We start from the raw sequence: 17,342 nt of genomic DNA on the forward strand, positions 1-17,342 counted from the left end.
CATCCACCTCCCATGCTGAACATGAGTGCAGCAGTTAGTGAAAGCTAAAGCCATTTAAAATCATTTTAAGAAGGAAAACAAGGCTGTTTCTAGGGATATTATTTCTAAGTCATGTTTTACCCTGCCATTAATATACTTTTAGAATACATAAGAGCTCCTTGCACCCAAGACAGGTAATAACAGTCTATTAAAAGACACCATCTCTGTTTCCTAATGCTCTGTCAAAGGTTCATTGATAAAAATAGCCATCTGACTGTCCTCATCAGCTTTAAGGAATTACATAAAAGAATGAAATATGTTTTCCTCATCATTGCTTTTGTATAAGATTTATGACAATGTGAGTAACGAATAAACTGGGCGCTTGCCGAACATGACTCAGATTTAAGATGTGCCAGTGCAAACGAGGAGTGTCCAACTAAGAGATGCATTTCTTGGGAGAAATTTGAAAGTGTTTGCAAGAGCCATAAGTTACCACATACACCTGGCTACATTCACTGCTGGTGTAAACACATACAGCTCCAGGGAGGCCAAAGGTACTGCATCACCTTGTTCTAGTGGTAAATTTGGGTCTTAGAGGCCAGTCACCTGAACAGCTCACAGCTGAGAAGAGGACCTTGACAGCATCTGGAAGATGTCCTGGCTTTAACTATACAGCTGATTAAGCAATAACATGGGTTTTTGCCACCTGCACATGATGATGTTTTATGTGTAAAGAACAGCACATGCTTGGGGAAAAAAAATAGTCCCTCAAAGCCTGGCAGCACTGTTCATACTCCTGCCAACAGTCGAAGTCACATCAGTGGGAATGGACTGTGTGATTAGTGTTGTGGGATCATTAAATCCCATTTGCCAGCTATTCATCTGGCTTAAACAGTCAGAGGTGCAACAGTCATTGCTGTGCCTCTTTACCATTACGTCAATAATATGGTCCTATGAGTTTTTGGCTCCAAGAGTATCTAAAGCACAGGATTGACACTATGGAGATTCTTTATCTATTTACAACTCTGCTATTGGTTTTTGGTGTCACTTAACTTTTTTGTCCTTGTCTTTTCCATCTCCAAAACAGGAATAATCATAGAATCATTTAGGTTGGAAAAGACCTTTAATGATTCCTTGCCCAATTTCATTGCCCTTTAGGAGGCAATCAGATACTACAGATGTAAGTGCTGCTTAAATACTTGTAAACATGCCTGTCTCACTCCCTACGAAAAGGCAATCAGTACACTCCATTCAGTTATATACAGAGAGGGTCTAAAACTGCTAATGTCTGTATATTTCTGAAGTTGCTCCACCTCGATGAGTGTTTGACAGGCCTACCTATGCATCCAGAGTAAGCTCAGGGGTAGCCCAGTCCCACAGAGAGGTTAAGAGGAGGTGGTGGGCATCAGCTAGTCAGTGCTAGGAGATGTGAATGATATGAGGTTAGATGTTTTTTAGATTTTGAATCTAAAATTTTTGAATCTGCCAACATTTGAGTCTATACAGATACACATGCTCTATCAAGCACTCTCTCTTTCTTGACACTTTCTCTCTTTACAAACACACACATTTTAAGCATTTTAAGACTTTCAGAATGCCCACACTTGGGTATTATTTGCACCCAGAAAAGCTAATAACCAGTATCCAAAATTTTACACCGGAGATTTGAAGCTTGTCAGAGCCATAAGTGAGAGCAGAGTATAAGGGGGGAAGAGCCAGCCATTTTGGTAAGTCAGCACTACAGCCACACTTTTAACACCCCAGTTATTCATCTAGCTTCTCCTTTTTTTTCCAGCTAGTTACATCAAGAAGACTTTATGGAAACTGTTGCCAAATGTTTAAAATGACAGCAGTTCAGTTGTTATTTCAGTCCCAAGTTACCGTGGTAGATGGTACATGCTCACCTCATGCATTCATTTGTGAATGTTTGACATATCAGTGATTAATTAATATTACTGGCAGAAATCACTTGAAACTTGCTTTATGCTAGAAATCACACACAATCCTTGCTCTAATCACTCGGCACATAAAGAAACTTTAATTGATAACCCAGGTTTAATATCCATCAGGAATGGATTCTGTAGGAGGAACAGAGCAATGTTCCCTGTAATCATCCTAGAGGAGATAGAAAGCTTGTTCTACCAACATCAAAGAAGATTAGGCAGCAGAAGCCTGATAGTAAAGTAGCAATTATGGAGGTTTTTTTTTTAATTCTGTGCACCTGCTTCATCAAAATAATAGGCATCTTTTAGCAAAATAACCTGAAACTCAGTTCACTGACTTTCAATTATCTGATGCTGGGAAATGCATCTGGAGAGACATGAAAAAAGGTGATAGACACACAAAGAAATAAAGAGAAGGGGGAAATTAGAATGAGGGAAAATATGAGGGCCTATGTAAGTGGGTGTTATAAATATCCTGTGCCTCAGGCTGATTATAGACCAGGAATATTTTCGCTGAGTTAGGATTGTGGCATCAGGACAAATCAGTCCCTGGTGGAGTGCCTTTGACTACAGCAAGTAGCTTACGCCAGGGATGGATTTGGCTCCTTGCTTTTAAGGGGAATTTTAGGTATCAAACCTTAATGCAAGCAAGGGAAGCACACGGTAACTTTCCACAAACATTTCAGGCTGTGTAACTCAAAGCAAAAATGACTGTCCTCAAATTCCCCTTTATCAGGGTGTCTTGCTGTGCAAAACTAAGAATGAATGCATAACTTTGTTTCAAAAGATGCATCTAAAGTAAGACCAGAGCCAATCTTTCCTGGAGGTGGGAAGGGGAAAGCCCAGACACAGTCTTGATTTTACTTCAGGGACTGCATCCCCATTTCTGGCAGAGTTCTTGCCAGGCTCAGGACAAACAAAGGACAGAACTTCTCAACCTTTTTTTCCAGCTTTACATCCCTGTTGAATTCACTGTGCCCTCATGCACATCTCACTCCCTCCTCCATTACATACAACCACCTGCATCTCGTTCTAACCCAGGAGTGATCCCCACATGATGCTGGACGGGAGGGCTGTTCTCTGCATTTTATCTCCTAAGCCCTTGCAGCTCGTGCTCAAGCACCCACCTCCTGCAGGAGACCCCAGGCAGAGGGAACTCAGCACCACATCCTCCTCTGCACGCCTCCTCCTGACTCTGCAGCTCCCTCTGATCACAGCCAAGTCTTCGGAGATCTATCTAAGCGTCAGTGGCCTGTGAGACAGTGCTGGGGATGGACCCACGTGCAAAAATGGGCTCCGCGTGAGGCGGAGAGGTTGCCCTCCCTCCGGCCGTGATGCACCCTGGCACATCCCGCAGATGTGTGTCCGGATGCCGGAGGTCGAAGCACAGAGGATCGTGAACCAACAGCCGTGGCTGGCAGAGGCTGATCCTCCAGCTGGGATCACAACCACAGCCCACTTCATGCGAATGAAGTAGAAGTAATTCCATTGTAATTAAATAGGAATTTTGTGTGAGTTCCAAATGAACCTTTGTAACATTATCATTAGTTCTCAATACATCTCTTATTTTACCTCATCAGAATTATTGGTAATAAATGGTAGTAACTGGGTTGTAATTAAATAGGAATTAAAATTTGACTTCCTAATGAACTACAGCAAAGCAATCACTATTTCAATATACATTAATTGCTGTTCTGTTAGGAATACGGGGAACTTATTTTTAATGAATTGCTACAAATTATTATGAATATATGGCCTGAGCCTACAAAACAGTATCACATCAGTAAGTGTGCCTGGTAGATGTCAGCCAGCTGTGCAGTGAGCAGACCTACCCAAAGAACCTGGGACTTGCAGCATGCTGATGCCAGTAGAGGATAAACTGAGTTATGACATTTCCACAATAAACGTTTTTTTCAGAAAGTTGCAATTAGTTTACAAAAAGGCCAGACAAGATGCCATTGGGGGTGCCACTGGGGAAGTGGACTAAAAGGTGTGAGAAACCAATAACAATAATACAAGACTAATGCATTTTTGTGTTATTAGTTCCTGTTTGATTATAATAAAAGTGATTTGTAAGACGTCCCAGGGTGGTAAACTGCATATAGACAATCCCGTTTTATTATTTATAGATTCTCTCTCTGTACATAGAGATATATATAATATATGTATGAATAAAATTTCACTTCTATGACTGGTCTAGATTTAAAAGCCATAGATAGCATTTGTTTCTTTGTATTACTATTGAGGATGTAACAGGCGTTTGGTATAAGAACATGCAAGCTGTGAGAGGCATGACTGTGACAGGGAGTAGTGACTATCTAATAGAGGCTTTGTATCCACATTCAGGGCAGACTGATTCTGGTTCGATGGGATGGGTGAGGGAGTGAACCCAAAGCATGCATGGAACTGCTGAAAAATCAGCTCTCTGTTTTCATTCTGGCAGCATATGCCCCACCAAGCAGCCTCTCCGTAACCTTCTGTCTCCAAAGTGACAGATGCTGGGCTGAATTCCCCAGGCTTTCACAGGGTCTAAGTTCCCCCCATAAACCACTGAGGAATTTTTTTTCCATCCAAGCTCCTCATTTCTGGTCCATCATCATCATCTCATGCCGTTGATTTCTAGAGGACAGCAGCAGTCAACCACTGCAAACACGGGACAGCCAGTTCCCACGGACGTGGCGTGAGCCATCCACACTGATGTGATCACAAAGCCTGTCTCAATGTGGTTTTATATGCCCTGAGATATCTTCATGTCTCCATTTGTTCACCATAGCTATCATTTCACCCCTCATTGTATTGCAAAGCCAGGGTGTGACTCTGACACTTACAGTCCCTTTGGATTTCCAGACCCAGCAGGGGAAACTCAGACTCGGGCTTCGTGGGGGATCTGCAAGGGCCACAGTCACACGTGTGAGCTCAGGAGAGGGCAGCTCGCTGCTTAGACATCTCGGTTATACCCACATTTAAATCACAGAGATTGAACAGGGCAAGCAAACTCACTTTTTCAATTTTGTTACCTAATCAAAACTCTGAAGCGTTCTAGTGCTGGAAAGTGTTCACATATCATCCACTTTCCATATCCAATGCTGACAAAACAATAAGGCAGGAATAACATAAGTCGTGAGAAAACTAGTCTGTCTCATAAATCTTCACAGGAAAGTGGCTGCTGTTTTATGTTATTGCAGTGTGTTGTTTCCAATGAAGTGATTACTGTTAGATGTATTTTTAAATTGCTTTTGGTATTTTTAAAAATACATGACTTTGAGTGTGATAGAAACGAGATTGAGTGGCGGTAGACAGTGCCTACAATATGATTAACTTTTTCCCAGACCAGCTACTTCTGAAATTAAGGTTACCAGCACAGCTATTGTCAACTTTCCCCTGTCTGAAAAGGGCTCATTGGAGTCTGTGAAATGTATGCAATTACCCAATGGCCCACCCAAACCCTCCTCTTGCTTCAGACACTACATGGGCTTGCGTTCTGCTTCAAGATGTTTGATTAATAATTGCTAGTGTTATTCTAAAGTGTGAATGTGCATTTTTATGCATTAAATCCCTGTAACACAGAGCCTCAAGTTACATCCCGTTGTGACTGAGAAGTCGTGGTTCCTGTCCATGGAGGGGAGGAACAGCTTTGTGTGTTAATGGCTTCAACCAAGGCATGTACGCTTCCAAAAAGGCTGAGCTACATTTTAGATAAAGTTCATTTGGAAGACATTCAAGGCAATAAATATTAAGTGAGAGGTTTTCTCAGGGCTTTACAGGTCATTAAAACTCCAGGTAGATTTTACCTACCAAAGGCTCCACTTGTGGCATGCTGAGCTTACATGGTCCTTTTCCTGGGTATCGTCATATCCCTTCCAGTGGCTAATGAAGTCTGTAACCATCCCAGGGCCCACCTACAGGGTCCCTTGGGTTGCTGTATGCTGCACAACCCAGGCACTACAGGGTTAAGCTTATCCAGACAAGAGGAGACTCAATAAGAGGCAAAAGGAAAATGAATTAGAGGAAAATCAACAGGCAGCAAAGGAAAAACTAAATTACATTTCATGTACACACATGCACTCTTTTGGCTGGAGGGGCAGAAAATGTAGCCAAAACCAGGCTGTTTTTATTCTAAACAGTGCATCAATCCATTGATTAATTTTACACTTTGTTCCTTATGAACCTGGGCTGGGGCCATGAATGCTGCTATGAAAAGAAGAATATAGCCAAAAAGGAACTCTTAAAAAGTTGGCAGCCGTTTCAAGGCAATGTGTCTGGCCAGCAGGAAGGAGATGGCTCCTCCAGGGAAGTGTATGGAGCTGTAAAACCATTTGTGAACCGGCCCTGCTCAGTTTATAAGGTGTGTGACTGACTTAAAGTCAAGTTTCTTGCACAAATTTGTGACTTGTAAATCGAATGATAAAAGTAGTCTTAAGTATCATTTTTCCAAAAGGGCATTACAAGATTGGTTAAGAATGACTGTATTTCCTCACTAATATCATTAACTTCAGAATTGTTTCCATCCATTACTGAGTTGAACAAGGAGGGTTTACCGTAAATTGCTACATGCTGTATGGTTCAGCTGGTCAGCTTTATGGTATAGGAAGCAGAAATAAAAAAAAAATCAAATAAAGGAATACAATAAAACACCATGGACCAACTTCAGCCTTGGTGTAATCAAATACAAATGGAAATTAATGGAGTTGCACTCACTCACACCAAGGCTGACACATCCCTTGGTCACAGAGCAAAGAGAGGCAGCTATCCTCATCTCTCCGTGTTGCTTCCCAGGAACAGCCATGGTGAGCAGGAGCAGGCTACTAGCTCATCATCTTCCAGTTACCTGCTATCTACCGCCTAAGTGTTTCCTGAAAAGCTTAATTTACCTCAGGATTTCCCTTCCATTAGTGTGTATTCCTTTCAGCAAGTTAGGAGGTTGCGGAATGATTTGGGAAACACTTCTAAAATCTCTCCAAGATAAGCCAATAGTGACTTTAAGTAGGTGGAGGTCTGTGTAAGATCTTAAGAAAATGGGACAGAAGGAGGGGGGAATTCTGCCTGTGATATATCTTATTCCTCATCCAGACCACATTGCTTCTTAGTGGGGGATAGGGCCAGGAGTTTCCATCTACAGATTGTTCAGAAATCCAGTGATACTGCTTATCTTGTTTGCATCAGGCAAGAGATAGCATGAATCCCACTTGCTAACGGGGAAACTCACCTTCTGTAGAAGACTAACACAAAGCCAGGACACCACTTAAACACCTTAAAATAGGGCTCTGCAGAGGCTGAGGGCAGCACGAGTTTCACACAGGCAATCTGACCATTCCCCTCATCGATACAGAGCATTCCATGGTCAGCTATTAAAAAAAAAAAAAAAAAAAAAAAAACACGATATTTAGATGAGTTTCTAAACCATTGCTCACCTAAGCCACAAAACTGCTCCCTCTTAGGTTGACTACTCAGCTTTCAGACCTTCTAACCGCCCACAACCTCATCATAAACACTTCTCAGCAAACAGGGGTTCAAAAATCTCCACACAGAACCAACTCTCTCCCTTCTCACTGCATTTCAATATTGCTGATTGCTAATTAATCACAGACTTCACACAGCCTCTGCCTTGCCCAGGTTTTATGGTTAAAGTTTTGTTTGAACTACTCTTCACCCAGCTGAACAGTGCTTGAGGGTCAACAGAACTACGCAATGTGCTGTGAAAAGTGATGTTTCTTTTAAGAGGCCTCGTTATTGAAATAACTTTTGAGTTAATGTTTGGAAATAACTTTGAAATGAGGACTTGCACAGATTTGTTTTCTTAGTGCAGCAATTAGCTTCATGAGCAGTGACTGGCTGCAGTACCTTCTGCCATGTCTGACACATTAAATAAATTATTCGCTCAGTTCATTAGTTGGAAATACAGTTTGTAATACCTGCCGAGTTACAGAACACGCAGCAAAGCCACAGATTATCTCAAACAGAAAAATGAAGTCAGGTTTTGCTGCTCCTGCATAAACCAAAAAAAAAAAAAAAAAAAAAAAAGGAAAGAAGGTAAATAAGACTATTTTTCCTACTATGTGGCTCAGTTTTTTTCAGAAAACTGTCCCTCTGCCCTGTTCCCTTTGCACTGATCAGATTATAATTCTCTCCTTCCCACCACGTTGGACTGTCTCAGCAAAACTCCCATTGCCTCTGGTGGAAATATCCTCAGCATTGGTTACTTTTTAATGAAAGTATGATGTCACAGCTTCAAGAAACAGCTTATTATTTTTCCTGCCAGTCCATCTCACTGTTGCAAGCTAGATGGTTGCAAACTGTCTATTTGTCAGGCTTTACATGGGCAGACAGCAGCAACCGGACACCTCTGTGGAAAGGTGGAAGTTGGGGTAAGGAAAAGTGTGGGTTGTTCTTCATGCTTGCGGTCTCCAGTTGGTGCACTGGGACAGACTCACAGCACCAGCTGCTCCCATGGGAGATGGGACGAGCTGTGAAGACAGTATCTAACAGTTTTTCACACACACCCCCCACCTGTACACAAACAGAGCAGTTGTGAAGCTACAGCAGGTCTGAGCTGCTGGCACTCAGACATGGTTCTTGAGGAGCCCACGCTGGATGCAGGAGGTGGAGCTGGACCCGGCTGAGAGCACCGGGGATTTCCGTGAGTGGGTGTGTGGAGGGCACCAGGGAGAGACCGCAAAGGGTTACTCAGACAATCAGGTCTTCCACCTTCATTACTGTCCAGCAGCCCGTGCAGCCAGGGCCCCGGCCTGGGGTGATACAACATCTAGGATCTTACCATGCAGGGTATGACATTTAAAGAGAGAAGGGGGCTTTTAAATACCAGCTAGCAGTTGAGCTTAACGAGAGATGGCAGGGCAGGAGGATGAGGAGACCTTTGGAGCCTTATCCTGCTCTTCCATCCTCATCATTCAAAGCAGGCCTAAAAACAAACCCCAGATCCGGCCAACTTGAAATACATCCTTGAGCTCAGTATTTCCTCGGCCAAAGGAGAGTCCTACTTTCTCCAAAGGCTCTAGAGCCAGTCACTAATGATCAGTAGCCAGAAAACACCATGCGATTAAATGAGTGGGATTCAGCCCAGAATGCTGGGATGCATTTTACAAACACCTGTAATTAAGCTCTTAAACAGATATTCAAGCATCAAAATGTATGACATGATTTTGCAGAAGTGCTAAGCAGTGGAGGCACCAAGGTAGACTCCAGAACATGTGGCAACCATGTGCTCACCTCCAGCAGAGCTGCCACCCTGAAGCAGGCCTGGCCTGACTTAGTTCTTTCTGTTGTTCAGTCAGATTCTCCCAGGTAGAATTAAAAGGTTTAGCCACTGCAGGTCAGCTGCACTCTTCCCAATCACTTACCATGGACAACACAGGTCTGCTATGCAAAAAACATGTTGTGTAAAGTAGAGGAGAAAGGAGGGAAGAAATTTAATAGATACTCTGTTATTTCCAGTGGATATTATGCAAAATTTGGCATGAAATCTTTATCTCACATAAACGTGAAGGTCACTTATTTGTTCATTAAATTCTCCTCAGTCTACATCATTATGCTTATAGTTTTTCTTATACTTAATGTAGTGAGGGCCTGCCAAACTCATTAGACATCAGCTGATAAATGGATTTGAACTCACAATCTGTTAAAAATCACATAGGCACATTAGAGCAATATTTCCATGGCTTAGAGACCATATACATTTAAATCTTCCCAGAGAGGTTTTTGGGCATTTTTGATCCAGTGCAGCAGACCCAACATATAATTCAGGGCTGCTTGCTGGAAAAATTTACAGGTTGGGATCTTAGTATCACCAGTCATAAATCAAAGCTGCATACTTACAAATGTGGTAGTGGCAAAACTGTTGGATAGGGTGTAAACATCATCAAGCTCATTGTCATGCAGCACTTTCATCAGAATAATAGTGGGACATATTGCTAAATGTTGCATATATTTTCTCTCTCCTGCTGAAATTTGTACACATAACATATAACCGTGTGTAATTTCCAGCCTCAGCAAATCTCTGGATGAGGAGGAGCTTCTGAAACTGTCCTGGATTCCCACCCTAGTGCCATGACTTCAGATAAGCTTTTGTATGAAATGTGGACAGAGGGGAACGTGAGGTGTGTTTATACCATAGTTTATGTTTCACTTACTCATTGCTCTTTATTGTAATTTCCCCTAACTGATGATAAAATCCTTATAAAGAATTGGGCTGATAATTTGCAGGCTCTCCCACTGCTCTGTTTGTTATAAAGCTACTCATGTCTCCAGGATAGTCTTTCTTCCTTTTGGATTTATGAGCCTAATGAACCACAGTTATTCTCCATCACAGGAGTCAGTGATGCTGTGACATTATAGCAGGAAGATTTGAAAACTTAAGAGAAAGCAGTTGAAACAAACTGCTGCTCTTAATAAGTGCCTCTTGTCTTCAGTGTGGTCTGAGGAAGATCTAAGTGAGCTAATGAATGAAAAGAACAAACCGAGTCCTGCACTAACCCTGCAAGCTCCACTGCAGAGTAAGCAGTGCTAGTGAGACAAATCCTCTGCTGGGATGAACTGTACTTATCAGTAGCAGGATGCTGCTACACAGCTCCAACGAAGGGTCCACTTAGCATACAAGGAGCCCGAGTCCTCAAGACTGCTTAGATTTTCCAGATCAGGGTTGTTGGATGTATGAGACTAAACACAATTAAACTGAACAGCAATTAAACTGAACTTCCACCTTACTGAAAGGAGCTCAGCTGGCTGACTAGAGAGCCTTTTGCTCCCTAGGCACTCCGGATTTACTCAAACACATCTCTTTCCTGGGTCATTCTTGACAGTCGCCAAATTCAGAGAATTTCAGCTGAAAGAAGCAGAGGTGGGGGAAAAGGGACCACTTTCTGAAGACTATCTGCAGGCTGCTGGTCACCATATTTCCATAAAGGAGCACATTTCTGCCTATCATGTCAGGACACAATGAAGAGAAAGTCAGTACTATGGCTAGGCCAGTCCCGGGCTATTTAGGAAGTTATAGGTCATAACCCACACCTTCATCTCCACCTGGAGACCATTAAGAAGCCTATGTAAAGCCTAGAGCACACAGTTCATTGGCTCCCAGTGAGATACCCAGAGTGAAAGGTATGTCCTGTTCGGAGCCCCATCGTGCAGGCTGTTGTTATCAAAGAGACAACTCTTGGACCCAGAAATTTATTTCAGCTAAAAAAATGTGGGGAGCAAAACAGAAGCAAGTTGCCCAGTGTTAAGCAATAAGTCAACAGCAGTGCTAGACAGACAACCCAGGCGTCTTGGCTGGGAGCGCAAGCGAGACACCACTATGCTCTGGCAAGGTTTCTGCTGCCTTTGGCTGTTCTGCTGGATTCCCAGAGACAAGTGGGTTGAGCCAGTTGAGCCATGCTGCCTGTTGGGGCAGAACTTGAGAAGATGCCAGTCCCTCCCCACCCTAAATGTCCCTGCCTGCAGAGCCAGCTGGCTCCCTCCAGGTTCAAATCAGAGTGTCAGACAACACCTCCGCAGCATGGCTGGTCAGGGAACTTACCTGTAGGGCAACCCGAGCCATGGGCTTCTGTGATCAAGTCTTGACATACCCCTTGTTGTCCAGGGAGGATGCTAGAAGTGGCCAGAAGTGATGTTTGCAGGTGAGCAGTCTTGCCAAAAGAATGAGACCTCTCACCACACACAATGCTTTAAGCATGCTGTCAACTCGGTATTATTCATAAAAGCTCTCCTGTCTTCAGTTACTCTGGAATCATCACATCTTTCATCATGGCACACATATCTCAGCAATTGTACTCATTAGAAAACCACCATGGCATAATAGGAAACAATTACATGTTCCTTCTTTTTTCTGTGATACATCGGGATTGGGAACTCAGTGCAATACAGGTCATTTAGCCAGCCAGATATTAGTGGAAGATGTATGGCGACATGCCAATCAGTGCTTTGAAAAGCTCAACCTAGGTGACTCTGTTTGTTAAAAAGTATTCAAAAGCCTCAATTACAATCAGTTAAAAGCAATAAGCATGCAAATTATTTTAAAACAAACTTTAATTAATTTCAGCATATGTTTCACTTAGACTGATTAGTCAAATCTGATTTTCTGAAAAGAAACAATAAACATCTGCTAATGATGATTTACATATTACTGCTCACATGGCCTGCAGTGTGTTCTGTGGCGATGGAGGTTCTGCGCAGCACAGGGAAGAGACGTTGTGCTGTGCCAGCTACCCCCAGACAGCAGTCGTCAGGTACAGAGAGTGACAAAAACAATTTTTTGCTAAACTGGCTAGGCATGCCCTGGAAGAACATGATGGTGTTTGTATGAACAACTGTTCCAGTAAGGGCTTTCCTTTCTGTTAAACGCTCTTTGGATGAGAAAGCTAAAGCAGCCTGAAACCTCGGCTCACAGGACCCCAAGCTGAAGCTCCCCACAGCCTGACCTTGGTACAGACTCGTACTCCAAGATGCCAAGTGAGAAGCTACTCAGGCAGCTGCATTCAGAATAACCAGAAGAGTTTAAGCTGTTTTTCAGACCTAAATGTTGTATCATTTCCTATAAACACAAAACTTAGCCAACACAGTTGAATGTTCATTATATAGAGAGATAGGATGTGATAATCCTGCATAGTCAGGAGGCTAAATCCCTCTTTACGCCTGAGATTCCATTGTGGGAGGCCTGAACACAGCCCCCTCATACCTTTGGGCCTGTAGCTCACAGTAGTGTAAATATTTAAAAGTCCATGGCATTTTATATTCACAAGACTGATAATGGAATAGCTTTAATATCCTTACAATACCAAATCCAGATTTACACGATAATAGTCACTCCCAAGCAGTTTATTAGAACTCATACCCAATATGTAGTAATCTTAAAGGGTAAAAAAAGGAAAAGAAGAAGTCCTGCCAATGTATACTGCACACCAAGCTGCAGGATGTTGTATTCCAAGAGCTATTTCTGTCATAGAAACCACGTGGCTCCATTACTTGGCATGAAGAGGGGATAAAGAGAGAACGGTCTATGACAGGTGTTGCTTTAAATATTTTGAAGATATGCATCAGGAATAGTTCATAAAAGTGCTTCCAAAGTAGTTCTTACACCCACTGGGCTTGGCAGTCCTCACTCTTAAAAAACATGAACTTGGCACAGTAGTCTCCTATATCTTTTAAACTAGCTTAATCCTCCCAGTAATGAAACGTGCACTCAGCTAGATGGGTGCATTTATCTGAAACTCACTTATTTACAAGCAACTAAAACATGACATTAGCTGGTCCCAGAAGGCAGCTTTGTACTTCCCAACTCTTCTGCTCTCATAAATCAACCCATTCAAGAGGGTGCCACAATTGTTTTTCCCATTCTCACATTCTGTATGAACAATCATTCCCCACTTAATGCCAAAGATGATCCTCTAGAGATGTCTCTGCATGATTCTGTGATTTCTGGCTTCTGTGGGACTAAAAGTGCATGTGTGTTGGCAGACATCGGGAGTTTTGCAAAATCTGGAGTTCTGGGAACGTTTCTAAGGAGGTTGCTTTACCAAACAACGCTACTGCGGTGTGGGCATCGAATGTGAGCGATAACAGTGGGATCACCACATTTCCACCGATTACCTCTCTGCAGAGAGCAATCCAGCGAGCAGGAAATAGAGCTGTGCTTCAAATGTATGTGCCTTTATACCCCTACTGCTGCGGAGGCTCAAGTGCCCAGGCAGACAACTAGATGCACTCATCACAACCACTCAACACTTTCTGGGAATACCAGCTCTGCAGAAGGTTCTTGTATCTCCTCCATGGGGAAGGAGAGCAGCCTTAATTTATTAGATGTAAAGAATTCACTCCTCAACCGTCTGCCCAGCTTGGCAAAATAAAAGATTTCCCAGGATTTCTCACCAGTTTATTTGATAGTATGTCCTTGCTCAGTTATGCTAATTTTGCATAACAAATTGTTCAGTGGTTGAGTAGTACAGACATGTAATATATTTTCAGCTTTAGGATTCAAAATTAGTATTGAATCTTCTCTTTAAGTAATTTCTTTCAGAAATTACACTACCCCAGCAGAGATCACTTGTTCATGACTGCATGGAGGAAACACCAAAGCAACAGGAGACCAAGGCTCACAACTGATAGCTGGAAACACCATCACTAAGCCAGCCAGAGCTCCCCTACACTTCATCTCTGACTGGAAGATAATGTCAGTTTTCTTATATCAGAAAAAGTAAGCAGCTCTTGCAAGGTTAAAACATTTCATGCAAAGTGACCTGAAGATCAGAATTGCCTCTTACTGTTCTGTTATAATGTGGCACATAAGACAGTTTAAAAAAAAAAATGAGAAGGGTGCTTTTCTCACTTGCCTAAGAGACTGGCATATTCATAACTACACCTTCATTTGCCTTTTTACGCCAAATTTTCACCTGTCACCTGATCATTTCAGCTGTACGACTACAACAAGGACTTCCCTTTATTCTGGAACGTTTTCAAGAACTGGATTTAAAACAGCACAAAGAGCAGCATCAGGCTTGAGAATGCAATCAGGGCCACAGAAATAGGAAAGAATCTGTTTCCACAGAAACTTTTAGAAAAGAAACAGCAACTCTTCATTCATTCCTGTATTCTTTTTGAGGTCTGGAGTAAAGATTTGCTGGGAAAATGAGTTACATGCGAATATACCAGATGATGAGTCAGAAAAGCTCTGGGCAAGAATTCAGCAAACCTCAGTTTTACCAGAGCTCATATGCTTCTAAAACAAGATCCTGAGGAGCTTGTTGTCAGGCACAGAAGAAACTGGGCATGCTGGATATGCGGCTTTTGTCAGCCAGCAAACTGGATACATGTGTGAGATGGAGGTGGCTTCTCACAAATTTTACTCTTCCCTAAATACAGGGGTCCTCAGTTTTGTTGGCCTGGGAACAACTGTGAACAAAAACCATTCTGCCAGAATCTCAGACTTTTCTAATCTTGTCTGCATCAATTTGAATATTTTAATTCCCTGATGATACTAGCAATGCTGGGGGGTCTCAAAGGCGACACAAGAAGCCTATGTTGTAAGAGATGGGCTCTTTTCTGACAGGTATCAAGTAACACCACCAACCTCCTCTGGAAAAAGTGAAAGAGGGGAACAGAATAAAATATACAATGTGATAGCAAAGCTCCTTGTCTTTGAGAGCAAAACTCCTGTTCTGTGCAAAGAATATGAAGGAAACAGATGTTCCCGTGTGGAGTTTAATGGCTAGATTGTTAAATGGATAACATGATTTCTCCTATCTGCATGTGCCTTGCTCAGACTAGTACAGCAAAACTTTTTCCTCCTGACATAACGATTCTTCATTAAGGACCAGATTCTGACCAGTTCCAAGGTAAATGAGCAGAAATGCCCTGATAGCACTTCTGCCATCAGTGCCCTGCACTAGAAGCTGAAAAATTAGCCCATGTGCCCAGGGGAGCACAGACACCTTCCCCTGCAGGTTTCTGGAAGTAGGCTTTTCTTGGTAGAAACAATCCTACCAAGGACAGGAGAGAGGTGAAGGGGTTTCTGAGCAGACTCTCTTCCCGACTAGTGACTATAAGCAGTTATCTTTTGGGGTCCACAAGCTCACATCAGTTGTAAACCCATTTCCACCAAACTGACTTTGAAGTGTCCTGACCATAGACGGGGTTTCAGCCCTCGGCTCTGAGAGCCAGCCAAGACTCCAGTCTCTCAGACCCACTGAAAGAGAAGGGTGCATAGCACTAAACCCTCCGTGCTGTGCCATGCTTCCTCAATAATCTTGAGGCACAAATGGACAGAATTTGTCATCTAGAAGGTGAGATTCTACTGCTGGGCCATACACTTTAAAGTTTTTCACTTTAGGTTTTGAATGATTGTACTGGATACTTTTCAGGTCAGCTCCCTCACTCTTAAATTAACCCTGATTTCTATCTGCAAATACAAGCAGAGAACTGCAAGTACATTTCTGGGAAAGCCAGTAGTTACGAATCACCTACATGACCATGTTGTGTCCATGAGAGGTCCTAGAAAAAAGGTCACCACGTATTTATCTGGCTGCACACTCAGGAGGAAGTGTGCTCTGTAAGAAGTGCTTTTAGCAACAGTTAACATTTTCAAGACAATATGTCAGCTAACAGTAACCTTTGAGAGGAGGGTTCGAAGAAAGGTTAAGGGAAGTTAACCTAAATAGCTTAGAGAAATAAAGACAAGTGTTGGAGCTAATTAATACTTGAGAGGAAATAATGTAAAGGAGAAGAAAGACTTATTTAAGGTTGGCCAAGTGCAATGTACTACAAGAGGTAATGGCTTTAAATTAAAGAAGGGCAAGTTTAGATTAGATAACAAAAAAAACTTTCCAACAGGAACAGTAATTCAACAGTGTAGCAGTCTGAAGAGAGAAGCAGTGCAATAAGCATTATCACCAGACACATTCCAGCCGACGCCAGCTAGCACTCTCAGAGGGAAAATACCTGGGATAAACCACAAGAGAACCTGGTGATTTGACTCAGCAATCTATAAAGACCATTCCAAACCCAACATCTATGATCCTGCGATTAACACACACATCACCTATTAATCTTACATGTTCCAATGGCTACCACTTCCCACTGAAAGCGTACCCACCTGACACAGATGGATGGTGGACTGTAGAGCCATAATGCAGCCCTACAATGGATTATTGGTCTGATCCTCCCCTCAGCCATGCATCACATCTCACCTCATATATGTTATGCTACAGTAAATTTTCAAAGATCAGACACCTCCCCCAGAAAGCCAGACAGAAGAATCAAGTTGGAAAAGTTAAAAAGTGCTTCAGGTATTGATTTAGCAGCATGTTTAGCTGACCACAGTTTGTAAATGTGCTGAAATGTTTCAAAATGAAAATGATTGGATCTTCTAACAACATGGCATCAGCTCCTTTTTTATGAGTTTATTCGCCATGATCTTTATAATTCCGAAAGATTCATATTTCCTTCCACAATCTTATAACTTTCCTTCAGCCTGCAGTATCATCTGTTAACCTCTTCTTTGTTTGCAAGGGCAGTTGCTCAACTGAATTTCAAAAAGATTTGATGGCTTCTGGCAGGGAATAGAAAACACAAGATGTTGCATAGTCTGCAAGAGGAAACAGCATAGGATCTCATCTATCACACAGTATACCACGTAATTAGCAGAAGCATTGTTTCACTCTGATTAAAACCATATTCCTCACAGCACAGTTGTTCTGCTGTGCATGTCTCTAAACCCAGACATTCCCTCAAGATTAAAACTTCTCAGAAAAGTACAGGGAAGTTGAAGACATCCCACAGGAAGCTAGTAACTGGTTCCAAAAGTACAGTGGTTGTTCTCAGTGAGGGTATCAGTGGGGCAAAGAACTGCAGGATTAGGGCCAGATCAGCTGTGATATTTACGTGCTCAGCCACCACTGAAATCTGAGAGAGACC

This window comes from Athene noctua, chromosome 11 (assembly GCF_965140245.1).
Source record: "Athene noctua chromosome 11, bAthNoc1.hap1.1, whole genome shotgun sequence".
Taxonomy (NCBI): domain Eukaryota; kingdom Metazoa; phylum Chordata; class Aves; order Strigiformes; family Strigidae; genus Athene; species Athene noctua.